Source organism: Zootoca vivipara, chromosome 8 (genome assembly GCF_963506605.1).
Source record: "Zootoca vivipara chromosome 8, rZooViv1.1, whole genome shotgun sequence".
Lineage (NCBI taxonomy): Eukaryota > Metazoa > Chordata > Lepidosauria > Squamata > Lacertidae > Zootoca > Zootoca vivipara.
The window spans coordinates 66,413,712-66,426,779 of record NC_083283.1 but is presented as its reverse complement, the minus strand read 5'-3'; the positions used below and the strand labels follow the sequence as shown (position 1 = coordinate 66,426,779).

Below are 13,068 nucleotides of genomic sequence, written 5' to 3'. Positions count from 1 at the left end.
TTACACACCCACACACACACACCCCCCTACATGCTGCTATAGACTACCGCACACATGAATGAAGGAGCCTGCTGGGCACACATTCCAAACAAAAACAAACAAACCCTGACATCCAATATGTGATTTACTAAGCAGAGCAACCTCTAATGCAAATTCATGCAAAGCACATTCAACTAAAGACCCTCAACCAGTGCTTAAAAGGGGGGGGAACCAAGCACCACCACCATGAAATGAAATAAAGTTACCCAAAGCAAATTGCCTGTGCAAAAACAAAACAAAACACTTACTTGAATTAAATCTACTTTTCTGTCAAGTTTCCTTTGCAGGGAAAATAAATAAATAAATCCAAACAGTTGCGGGTCCTCCAAAAGATGAAACTCAATACTGTAGTTTCTTTGATGATTCAAAAAAATAAAATGAGGGGGGGGAAGGGAAGAGTGTGGGTGATCTTCAGATACCGTTGAGTTACTATGATTTCCAGAAAGACTCACAAGGCTCCCGTTTGAATGACATTTCCAAAGCTATGCCCAAGTCTCAGCAATCCCTGCCGTTGAACTTCAGGAAAAGCCCCAGGACGAAACCGAGTAAATTTCTGAAAAACATCATAAAAAACCTCATGTTTAAATCCCTGCTGTTTAGATTTCTTTAAAAAAAAATAATGTTTCATTCAGACGCGGTTCTCCCTCCACTTGGACACCACACGCGCAAATCTGGAATGAACCACCTTTTCTACTGCTAAACTCCAGATGGGGAGAGGGCGCCGGGATAAAATACAGTACCCCCCCCCACAAAAAAAGCACAGGTTTTTTGTGTTGCGCGCGCGCGTGTGTAATATATAGGAGAGGAGGAAGAGAGATCCCAGGAGGCAAAGGGGCGTGTCTCAGAGGTATTAATTGATCCTGGCCACCCCTACCCCACCCCACCCCCCAGTGCCCTTGCTACCCTGGGCAGCCGTGCAACGCTTCCCAGTCACGAGGCGCCTCCTCCTTCTCCAGCGAGGGCTGCAGATTGGATGCGCTGGCTGAGCTGCCTGCGTTCGGCTCGGCGCTCCAGCGGCGACGGCGGCTGTTGGGGAGGTCCCGGGGGCAGGGGAAGCGCACTCAATGCAGGAGCACAAGGAGGCGGAGAGTCGAGGCGAGCCGCTCTCACGCTCCGGGGCTCAGCAAATGGGGCGGCTTTCCTCTGGCCCCACCTCGCCGTTCATTCAAGAAAAGGGGGGGAAGAGAGAAAGAGAGAAGGAAGAAACAAACAAACCAACCCATTTTTCTCATTGTGTTTGCACTCGCTCGCCTCCTCCGAGTTGCGTCTTGCTTTTGCACCCGCATTTTCGGGTGCATGTCGAGGAGGGGGGGGGGAGTCTGAGGGTGGGTGGTCCACGGTGGGGAAAAGGCGGCAAACCTGCTTTTTCCCGCGCGCACTCTCTGGATGTTTTTCTTTCTTTCCTCCCTCTTTCCCCGCCATTCATTTTTCTTCTTTTGTTTTCATGGGCTTTTTAATTTTTAATTTTTTTTAGGTTATTCAACGGCTCGCCTCGTCCCGTGCTCTAAGGCGCCCTTAAGAACCATTTTGAGAGAGAAATGGGGTTTCCGACTGAAGGGGGGGGGGAAGCGCCTTGCAATAAAATACTCGTTTACAGATGGGGAAACTGAGGCAGCAAAAGGATAGGGAGCCACCCAGAAAGCCCATGCATGAGGTGGAACTGAACAAAAATAATAATATAAAATTCAGCGTTGTGACAACCGCTGACCCACGGAAAGAAGGGAAACAGGATGGCGTACCCTTTTCCTCCTCTTATTTGGGGGGGGGGGAGACGTGAAACTGGATTTCTCCCTTCTGCCTTGGTTTAGGGAATTGTTTTGTGCATAAAAAAGAGGGACTTTTTTCAGTCCACCCACGGCCCGAGAAAATGTTGCTTCTTGCAAGTTCGAGGCAGAAGCAAGGCCGATTTTAAAAGCAACCGCGTCACCTACAGTTTCATTCTGCAAGATCTCATGCCACGCCGCGGGGGGCGAGCAGCCAACTTGCCCGGGGGTTTTAGCCCGTTTCCCGCCAAGAGCCTTCGGGCACCCCCTGGCTCCCCATGTAGAAGTGGGGTTTTTTAAATAAATAATTTTTTAAAAAAAACTTCCCGCTTAGGTGGTCAAAATTGAAGGGACCAGCACCAGGCCATTCATTGCCCGGGTGATGTGTCTGAGAGCGCGTGTCTGAGGGAGCCTTAGAAGTGGTGTGTGTCTCTGGGTATTTAAAAGAAAAGTGGGGGGCTTACACTTCTGGCGGCAAGGCTGCCCCCCCCCCGACTTGCAACTTGGACGGCTCCACGCGAGCCTGTGGAGCAATTTCCGCGTTCTGCATCCTGAAGACGATTTATTCCCGCCTCTAGAAAGCGCCACTCGAGGGCTCATGGCGCGCTGGTGAAGGGGAGAGAAGCGGCTCAAAAGTCCCGTCCCGTCCCCTTCCTCATCCGGGGTCAGGGGCAAGTTGAGAGTCGGTTGTGTAGCCTCGTTTACCCGCTTTCTGCCTTTTAAGAGGTTATTTTGCTTCTTTTTTTTGTCTGGTCTGTGCACAAATTCATTTTTATTTTTTTACAACATGCAAAACGCCCGTTCTCAAAACACCTCAGTTCTCAGGACTGAACACCCTCCAACGAAAATAGGGACACCGTATTCTTCTATTATTATTATTATTATTATTATTATTATTATTATTATTATTATTAGCTTTTTTGAGTAGGAACGATAAAACTAAATAATAATAGTTACAGGTAGGTAGCCGTGTTGGTCTGCCGTAGTCGAAACAAAATAAAAATCCTTCCAGTAGCACCAACTAAGTTTGTCAATGGTATGAGCTTTCGTGAAGAAGTGTGCATGCACATGAAAGCTCTCCTACCAATGACAAACTTAGTTGGTCTCTAAGGTGCTTCTGGAAGGCTTTTTAAAATTTTGTTTCTAAATAATAATAATAATAATTTTTTTCTGGTGGGTCTGGAACAAATTTCTGAGCCAGAAATCCACCTATATCTTTAATCAATAAAGTTGTGGCCATTTCTAATCCAGATCATTGTATGCTTGAGTTTATTAATCACATCTTACATTTAGCCACTGCTTGGGGGTGGAGATTACATGCAGCGCCGCAACTGGGCTCACAAGAAATAAAACAAACTTCATGGTGAGTTCCCCTATTTTGTCACAGAAAAAGCACTTCTTCTTCTTCTTATTATTATTATTATTATTATTATTATTATTATTATTATTATTATTTTCCATCTGACTTGGTTGCCCCAGTCACTCTGGACAGCTTCCAACATATATATAGAAACATAATTTAACATTTAAAAAACTTCCCTATACAGGGCTGTCCCAGATTAGTCTGGGGTCGCATAACTCCATACCCGGCCCAAAGCATCTCTGGATACCATGTTGTCTTACATTGAACGTAACCAAAAGTCTTTATAATCTGAACAACAAAGAAAGACATTACATGTTCTTTTGTAATTCGTGAAAATCTTTAGACAAAATTTTTAACCTTAAAATAGGGTCATCCTACCATAACCTCCAACAAATCTTTGAAGAAAATAGGGACACCCTAAAGAAAAGCGAGACATTCCGGGATCAAATCAGAAACCGGGACAAGCTTCTGTAAATCCAGGACTGTCCCTGGAAAATAGGGACACCTGGAGGGTCTGAGGACTTCACCACCATTACATATTGCTGGCTCCCCAATTCCTCGGGTCTATTCTGCTGCAGAATGCCTAATTTGTCTTGCTCTATTTTTGATAGAAGCATTGTTTATATTCTATGGAAGTTGCCTGATTCCAAACTTTCGTTTGAAAAAATAAAACAAACTTCCTAATGTTTGTAGAACTTGACAAGCATACTGTATATCTATCTATACAGGATCAACAGATTTTGACCTTTGTTTTCCTCCACTTCCAATGTTTAGTTTTAAAAGGTAATATTGTTGTGATTGCATTTTTTTATTGTAAGCTTTAAAAACAGTTTTAATGTTGTGTTTTAAATAACTGTAACCTGCCTTTGTGACCTTAGGGTGAGGGGTGGGTAATAAATTAAATTAAAATAATGCTGCTGGTAAGGATATAAAGTGTCTCTAGACCGAGCAAATAGAATGCCCTATCTTGAAACAGCATATGGTAAATACACAAAACTCAAAAATATTATTATTTTTTTGCCTATCATGAGGTTTCGTGTAATTCAAAAGTTTGCTTTTACTGGTAAGTATGAGTCTTATAAAAATAAGATATGAGTGAAATAAAATATGCAGCTTTGTTAAGGATGCTGGGAATCATAACTCTGTGAGGGGGGGAGCTCCAGTTCTCATGACTTTTTAAGGGAAGTCATGTGTTTTAAATGTGTGTGTGCTTTAAATGTGTGTTGTGAATCTGTAATATCAAAAGCTTGCTGCATTAAGCAAACTTTTGAGCCATTTTTAATCAAATGTTGGACTTTTGGTCCAGTAATATGCTTAGAAGCATTGGGAAAGTAACTACCGGTAACCCTGTCTGACAGAATGGTTAAAATCAATTCATTCAAGAACTGTCAGAAAGAGGGCATACCAAAATCCCAGTCATTAATACAGTTATCCTAGAGAGATGACACTGAAACATTTTTTTAAAAAAATAGATTGGATAGATTGGATTCCAAAGCACTGTTGGAACATAAGGTACCGTAGATTGCACCCATGATATGAGTGCATTATCTCTACCTACTTTAAAACAAATGTTCCCGAGGTAGCTTATAAAGTTCAGAAGTTTTACGCCTCAGGCTTACATGTTAAAAGCCACAACACCATAAAAATAAATGGGCAGGGATACTGTACAGCTGATATTAAAAAAATATGTTGATAAAGGCAAAAGATAGGATGGAGCAACAGGAATAATACTTGCATCCAGAAAGAAAATGTGGATACTTTATTCAGAAACTTGTCTTCAAATCATTTTTCCAGTAGTGCAAATATTAAAGGAGGAATCCCAGGCATAAGAAAAAGCAGGCATAAAGCAAGCCAGTGTAAGCTAAGCTGTTGTAAAGTTGCACCAGATCCGAAGGGGCTACCAGGGGCGTACCCAGAATCAAAACCAAGGGGGGCAAGGGCAGGGCTAAGGCACGGGAGGGGAGGGGCCACAAAGTGGGGCCACAAAGTTGGGAAGAGCGGCCAACTCAACTAAGAGCCGCTGCTGTCGGCAAAACTTTTTTATTATTTTTCACAGGTACGAGAGGAGAGCGTGGGACTTCCTGCCTGCGCCACGGAGGTCCCAACCAAGTGCAGGGTCCCCGCGGCGCTTTCCCACCAAGAGCCCTCCCCACCCCACCCAAACTAAGCGCAGCCGATCACCTCATTTCGGCATGTGCGCGAGGCGAGGCCGCCCCACCTGAAAAAAAGAAGCTCCCTCCGCGACGTGTCTCCTCCTTCCAGGACTGAGGCGGCGAGGGAGTCCCGACGCGGAGCCAAAGCGCTGCCCGGCGGGAACTTGATCTGCTTGCCCACCCCAGCCCCCAGCCCTCCTCCTCCTCACCGCTCCATGAGCCCAGCGTCACCGCAGTACCTTCGGCCCCACTCCGCTGCCCTTAGCGTCGCCTCCCTGAGTGGCGAAAGGCGAGGCTGCCTCCCCACGGGCGCATGGCCAGATGGCGCCACGGCCGTTGTCAAGCGGCAGCAGCCGCTTGGATTTTCATGCAAAGGGCTGAACCCTGGCGCCGGAGCAGAGGCACACCTGGGGCCGCCTCCGCTGCGCCTCTCGTGGCCTGGTGCCCTGCGCCACCGGACCCGAGCCTAGAGATGGCCCTGCCCTCCTCTCGCGCCGCACGGTGGCTGACTGCAAGTTGCACAGCGCTACTGCTCCGCCACCGGGCTCTCCCGTGCGCAGCGGAGAGGTCCAGGCCGGCTTCTAGGGGGGCAGCAGCCCCCCCTGCCCCGTGGTGGGTACGCCTATGGCTACTGCTACTCTGCCAAAGCCTGGATTGCAGAAAACAAGCCTTTGAACTGCTATTCTGTGTTGGTATATATAACTGAGCTCAATGGGTTTAGGATTCAGCCTAAGGCCCCGTATGGTCACACCACACCCAGAATGCCCCTTTTGGGGGCTTAATCCATCCTTAGCTCAACCAGATTCAGCCCAGCCAGCTGCACTAGGTTGAGCAAGTTACAATGGCGTATTGGGGCTTAGTCAGGGTTGGGAACTTAGAATCATAGAATTGTAGAGTTGCAGGGGAGGTATCTTTTGCCCAATTAACTGGGTAGCAACACACATGCACTTATAAAACTGCAATTGGTAGCACCTTCTTAACGTGGTATTCCCTCTTTTTTTCTCACAGAGAATAATATATATACGGTATATTTTTCTAAGAGGTTGCCTACTATGACACGTTTGCACCTGAAAACATTCATATGAATTTATGCATCTTGGCTGATTTAAACTAAGATTTCTTGATTACTCTAGACAAGGCTCATTTCAATGTTGGTCAGGAAGCTGAAATAAATTAAACTGAGTGGCCATTCTCACAGTTTTTACCTTGCTAGTCACCAATTAACACACTGATCACTTTGCCGGAAAAAGTACGGTAATATGAAATCCCTACAAAACCAAGGGAGGAAATCTGCCACTTATGCCATTTCTGCATTTATCTGTTTATGGTGCTCTCATCAATGAGGTTGATGCAGTGGGGCAGGGAATGCTAATTGTTCGAAGTTTTGGGGACCAAATAAGTATGGGCAAATCTGTCAATTTAAGTTTCTCTTTTTTCTGTGATATTCAGTTTAGTTCTCCGTTTGCCCATCAGTTGCAGTTCTGTTTAAGTCCTTATGAAAATTCACCAGCAAATTTATCCTAATACAGTATACATGTGTTTGCATGCACATTTACCTAATATGCACATTTTTACAAAGCAATTATCTCTTCATATAATACATTTTCAACCTATGTGCATTCTTATGCACACGTTACCTTTCCATATGCATTTTTTTCATACACATTACTTGACTGGTGAAGTGCACTGCAAAATTTGAAAAAGTGCAAATTCCAAAGGCTGGTTACATTTTGATTCATTTACCATCTTGAAAAGTATGAATTAGGTTGGAGGAACTGTAAATGCAAACTGCATCAAATTTCTAACCCATCCTACAGCCAAGCCATGTACCTGATCCCCACACCCTTACGTTAGCCAGCTTGCCTCCAGCCTCAGTGGAGGAAGCTGCCGTATCACCAGTGTTGAAGAGTGATTCAATTGCCAGACCAATTAAACCAAACAAATTATTAAAGCAGAAATTGTCCCTCATTTTCCTGAGCCCTGACCAGACACTGAAATTAGAATCAGGACGAAGATTCATTGCCAAACTGTTTTTAAGATTTGGGGAATTCATTGATAATCTATGCAACCTCCAAACCATTTTTAGAAGTGTGTTCCAAGAAGTTAGAAATATGCTTCATAAAGTTGGGTGTGGGCAGTGTGACATGTTTTAATTCTACAGGTGTGTGTGTGTGTGTGTGTGTGTGTGTGTGTGTGTGTGAGAGAGAGAGAGAGAGAGAGAGAGAGAGAGAGAGAGAGAAAGAGAAAGAGAGAAAGTGAACAGGCAATTAACAATGCAATCCTATGCATTCCCATTCGTGAGTATGTCCCAATGTTCAGTGCAGCTTAATTTCAAGTAGTGGGTGTAGGATTGTCCTCTAAAAACAGTATTAAGTGTGTGTGGGGGGGGGAGACTTAAAAAAAAGTGTGATCATCTTGCCTCCTCCCCTCCTCAGAAATATTTGAATGAAGCAGGTATTGTGTCATTGAATTAGGCTAATTGAGCCACTTTTAGTGCTTCACTGTAGAAATTTACTAAGCAGAAAGGGACGGTGGCAATTTTCTTGTTAAATCTGAAGCTGTGCACACACACACACACACACACCCGACCTATTTAGATTGCTACAAAACCCTTCTCTTGCTACATGTTACCACCTAGTGGCACTTCCTAATTTTGCAGTTTGCATGGATTTGGATTTTTCTACTCATAAGCAAGGACTCACCTCTCAACGTGCATCCTTAGCCCCCAAGTGGAAAGGTCAGAGCCCATAAGCGCTGGCCATGACCCCCATGGGGCGGGTGGGGAAGGAAGGGAAGAAATCACTCTCCTCCAGTCTTTTCACGCTGCTATATATAGGACATTATCTTAAGTCTCGGGGGCGGGGGATATAACTTAAAAACAAAACAAAAATCTAACCTTTAAATATTTCCCCCCCTACTAATCATCAGTTAAGTGCCATCAAAACACATTGTCTGAGTAATCACCCTTTATTAAAGTACTACTTCAGCTCAGCTGCAAATTCAAGCCCTTACAGGGGATAGGCAAAAAATGGGAAAGGTTTTCCCAAACCTCCAGAGTGAATTAAAGAGGTGCCAGGGGAGAAGGTGGGGAGATTCCATTGCACAGCTAAAAGTCCTTGCACTAGCACAGGGGTCAGAAAACTTTTTCAGCAGGGGGCCGGTCCACTGTCTCTCAGACTTGGGGGGGGGGCTGGACTATATATTTTTTTGGGGGGGGATGAACACATTTCTATGCCCTACAAATAACCCAGAGATGCATTTTAAATAAAAACACACATTCTACTCATGTAAAAACATGCTGATTCCTGGACCGTCCACGGGCTGGATTCAGAAGGCGATTGGGCCGGATCCGCCCCCGGGCCTTAGGTTGCCTACCCATGCACTAGCATAACGGTTTAGCTGGATCCTGTCCCATGTTTTTTATTAAAGATTAGCCTCCTGCTGACCTGAGTTGTAGTGCTTTCCCAGACAAGTAAAGGGACCCCTGTACGGTTAAGTCCAGTCAAAGGTGACTATGGGGTGCAGCGCTCATCTTGCTTTTCAGGCCGAGGGAGCCGGCGTTTGTCCGCAGACAGTTTTCCAGGTCACGTGGCCAGCATGACTAAACCACCGTTTACCTTCCCCACCGCAGCGGTAACCTATTTATCTACTCGCGGTGGTGTGCTTTTGAACTGCTAGATTGGCAGGAGCTGGGACAGAGCAATGGGAGCTCACCCCGCCATGCGGATTTGAACTAACAACCTTCCAACTGGCAAGCCCTTTCCCAGCCAAGAGAGGAGGAAAGACCCATTAGTCAGGTGCTTTAAAATTATAATTTCCCATTATTTTTGGTGTATGAACTAATTTGTAACTGCTTTTGCTCAAACCAAAGATAGCTTAAGCCTAGGATTTATTATCAATTAAATGAGTGGCAGAATCTGAAATTGGTTTCTGTACGTCTAATACTTCAAGCAGCTTCTAGAAGGCAGGTGGGGATTTCTTAAGTCCTATGCTAAGGCACTTCCCCCTTCCTGCCCCACCCCGTCCCTGATTTTGGGAGCACGCAAGGGAAAGAACTGCTGTTGCACGAACACTTTCTCTGGAAGCCCTGAGAGAGATTTGGAGTACAAAGGAAAGCACGTTTTGGGTTGCATCTCCCCACCTGTAAAATGCTCTCACCTCTGCTTGGCACAATCATTAACATTGTTTCAGTGCCAAGTTAAAACCTTTCTCCCAGGCACGTTCTCCCAACCTATAAGTTGGCTGATGGCGTACTTGTTGGAAATGCTCTTGCTGCTAAAGTTCTTGTTCTTTATCACATAAGTTATTGAAATTGTTTGAGTGTAACATATTGTTTTGATTACATGCTATGCTTTTTTTCTCTTTTTCTGGCTCTTAATCAGTTGCAAGTCACTTAAAGACTTTGTTGTGCTAAGTGACAAATAGTCAGCACCACTGGACATGACCCAGACATTCCACGTGCTGACTGAAACATCGTATTATTTCAGGGATTTGTCCTCCTACTCGTGTTAAGTGGAAATCTGTTTTTATGTCAACAAATGAGGCAGTTGTATTACCTGATTTGCACATGCTTCCAATTTCCTTCCAGCTCTTCTCCCACATAATGTTCCGCTTCAGGTATGACACTGCTCTTTATGAGCACAAGCAGTTGCCTTACAAATAAATCAATCTGTTTAGTTGAGTATTGTTTACACTGCCTGGCAGTGACTCTCTGCAATTCAGGAGAGTGTAGATGTTCTGTGCTTGTTGCAGCTTCTGAACCATCTCTAAGAGCAGCTCCACGTAGAGCACATTGTCCAATCTGGAAGTTAGCAAACTGTGGGTCATTGTAGCCAAGATATCCCTGTCCAGGAACAGTAACAGTTGGTGAACCAGCCAAAGTTGGAAACAGACACACAGAGCTACCCAGGCCGCCTGGGACTCAAGAGACATAGATGGACTAAGGAACATGCAACTAGGTAAACCCTGCCTTTCAGGGCAGTGCAACCTTATCCAGCACAAGCTGTCTTTACTTCCCAGACACAAGGACCTTTAACACAGTGTCTACATCTTGTCTCAATTCAGTTTCAATTGCTCCACATCCAGATCATTACCACTTCCAGGCAACAGTGAAGCACCTGAACTGCCTCATCTGGTTAAGATGGAAGGAGAGCTTGTTGTCCTCTGAAGATGACACCTCACTCCAAATCCCCTGATATTTGCCAAAAGCTTCATATATATTCTAATGAGCATAGCGAACAAGAGGAACACATGAGGAACCCCACCGGTTAACTCTCAAGGTGCCATGCAATATTGCAACTTTTCAAAAGTGGCCTTAACAGCACAGTTCCCTCAATTCCCAACCTTTGAACCAATTCAATTGTATCAAAAGCCACTGAGAGATCAGGGAGAACCAAGGAGGCTACACTCCTGAAATAAAGAACATCAACCAGGGTGATCACAGCAGCTTTAGTGTTGTCTTTAGACTTTAAGCAGCTTAATCGTCTGGGCAGTTCCTATGAAGCAAGCAGGTTTGCAAACTCTGCGTGCATTGCTTGCAATTTCTGGGCAGGATTAACAAAACCACCCCCACCAAATTGAAAGCCCTGGGTGCCTGGAATGGATCTCAAATTCTTCTTAATTCTCTGTGGAATGTACATATACATCAACATTTAGAATCATCTATCTTTCTCTTCCACTACAGAATTTGTGGAAGCAGATATAGCTAATCCATTCATTATTTTTTGTTTGCCATGTGAATTCTGATTCAGCTATAGCATTACAGCCAAATACTTATTTAAAATACAGCCGTACCTTGTAAATCGAACGGAATCCGTTGTGCAAGTCCGTTCAACTTCCAAATCGTTCAGAAACCAAAGTGTTGCTTCTAATTGGCTGCAGGAAGCTCCCGCAGTCAATCAGAAACACCGGAAGCTCCATCAGACGTTCAGGTTCAAAAGAACGTTTGTTCGGGAGCCAAAACTTTACAAATAGGTGAATATTTTACTCAGTTTCCAGAAGTTGCAGCAAACAGGTCTCTATCCGTTGGCAGTAAAATAAAGATGAAAAAAGTTCCAAACTACTTAAAAATCAAAGTACTTGGTTTCCTTATAAAAAGGATCACGCAATTTTCGGATTAGCAAAGATGCAGCCTTGAAAATCTCCTGTTAGAGATTCAGTTCATGTGTAAACAACTATGGACACATGGCTTCTTGAAGCACACAAAAAAGCGGGGAGCAGAGGCTGCTGAGAGCCTCCCAAGCCATACCTACTTGCAACCTGAACTCAGGCAAACCCTTTCATGCACACAAGTATCCTATATAATAATGTCCATGTTGTCCCTGCGTCCAGATGTCCCGTGTGTCCCTGGGTCACTGCGCATGTGCCCCAGGGATACAGGGATTGGACAGCAGAGACTGCGCGCGCGCACTCTCCCCCCACTCTGCCTCCTCCAACCGCCGCTCCCGCCGGGGTGGAGGCCGGCGAAGGCCTCCTCACAACCCTCCCTGGCCGTGAGGAGCGGCGGTTGGAGGAGGCGGGGGGGGGGAGAGTGCGCGCGTCCTTCCTGTCGGCGGCTGGGGGAGAGGAAGGAAGGAGGAGAAAGCGCCGCTTTCTCCTCCTCCGTTCCTGTCCCCCTGCCGCCGACAGCAAGGACGGGTCCCAGGGTTCGGAGAAGCGCTGCGCAAGCGCTTCTCCGAACCCTGGGATGTCTGCTTCCTGTCGGCGGCTGCGGGAGAGGAACGGAGAAGGAGAAAGCAGCGCTTTCTCCTCCTCCGTTCCTGTCCCCCTGCCGCCGACAGCAAGGACGGGTCCCAGGGTTCGGAGAAGCGCTGCGCAAGCGCTTCTCCGAACCCTGGGATGTCTGCTTCCTGTCGGCGGCTGCGGGAGAGGAACGGAGGAGGAGAAAGCAGCGCTTTCTCCTCCTTCGTTCCTGTCCCCCTGCCGCCGATAGCAAGGACAGGTCCCAGGGTTCAGAGAAGCGCTGTGCAAGCGCTTCTCCGAACTCTGGGATGTCTGCTTCCTGTCGGTGGCTGCAGGAGAGGAACGGAGGAGGAGAAAGCAGCGCTTTCTCCTCCTTCGTTCCTGTCCCCCTGCCGCTGACAGCAAGGACAGGTCCCAGGGTTCGAAGAAGCGCTGCGCAAGCGCTTCTCCGAACCCTGGGATGTCTGCTTCCTGTCGGCGGCTGCGGGAGAGGAACGGAGAAGGAGAAAGCAGCGCTTTCTCCTCCTCCGTTCCTGTCCCCCTGCCGCCGACAGCAAGGACGGGTCCCAGGGTTCGGAGAAGCGCTGCGCAAGCGCTTCTCCGAACCCTGGGATGTCTGCTTCCTGTCGGCGGCTGCGGGAGAGGAACGGAGAAGGAGAAAGCAGCGCTTTCTCCTCCTCCGTTCCTGTCCCCCTGCCTCCGACAGCAAGGACGGGTCCCAGGGTTCGGAGAAGCGCTGCACAAGCGCTTCTCCGAACCATGGGATGTCTGCTTCCTGTCGGCGGCTGCGGGAGAGGAACGGAGGAGGAGAAAGCAGCGCTTTCTCCTCCTTCGTTCCTGTCCCCCTGCCGCCGATAGCAAGGACAGGTCCCAGGGTTCAGAGAAGCGCTGTGCAAGCGCTTCTCCGAACTCTGGGATGTCTGCTTCCTGTCGGTGGCTGCAGGAGAGGAACGGAGGAGGAGAAAGCAGCGCTTTCTCCTCCTTCGTTCCTGTCCCCCTGCCGCTGACAGCAAGGACAGGTCCCAGGGTTCGAAGAAGCGCTGCGCAAGCGCTTCTCCGAACCCTGGGA

General features: G+C 46.8%; 1 protein-coding gene across 5 annotated transcripts in view; it reads right to left on the bottom strand.

The window, feature by feature from the left end:
• Positions 1-1,335, bottom strand: part of BCL2 (BCL2 apoptosis regulator) — a 147,133-nt gene extending 145,798 nt beyond the window's left edge. For 4 of the 5 annotated variants that reach the window (XR_009558061.1, XR_009558062.1, XR_009558063.1 and 1 more), the window contains exon 1: positions 288-915. The gene's annotated coding sequence lies outside the window, so the exon portion shown is untranslated. Of the gene's footprint in view, positions 1-287; positions 916-942 lie in introns of those variants that run through there. The other variant, XM_035126344.2, reaches the window with a different exon arrangement.
• Between the last annotated feature and the right edge of the window lie 11,733 nt (positions 1,336-13,068).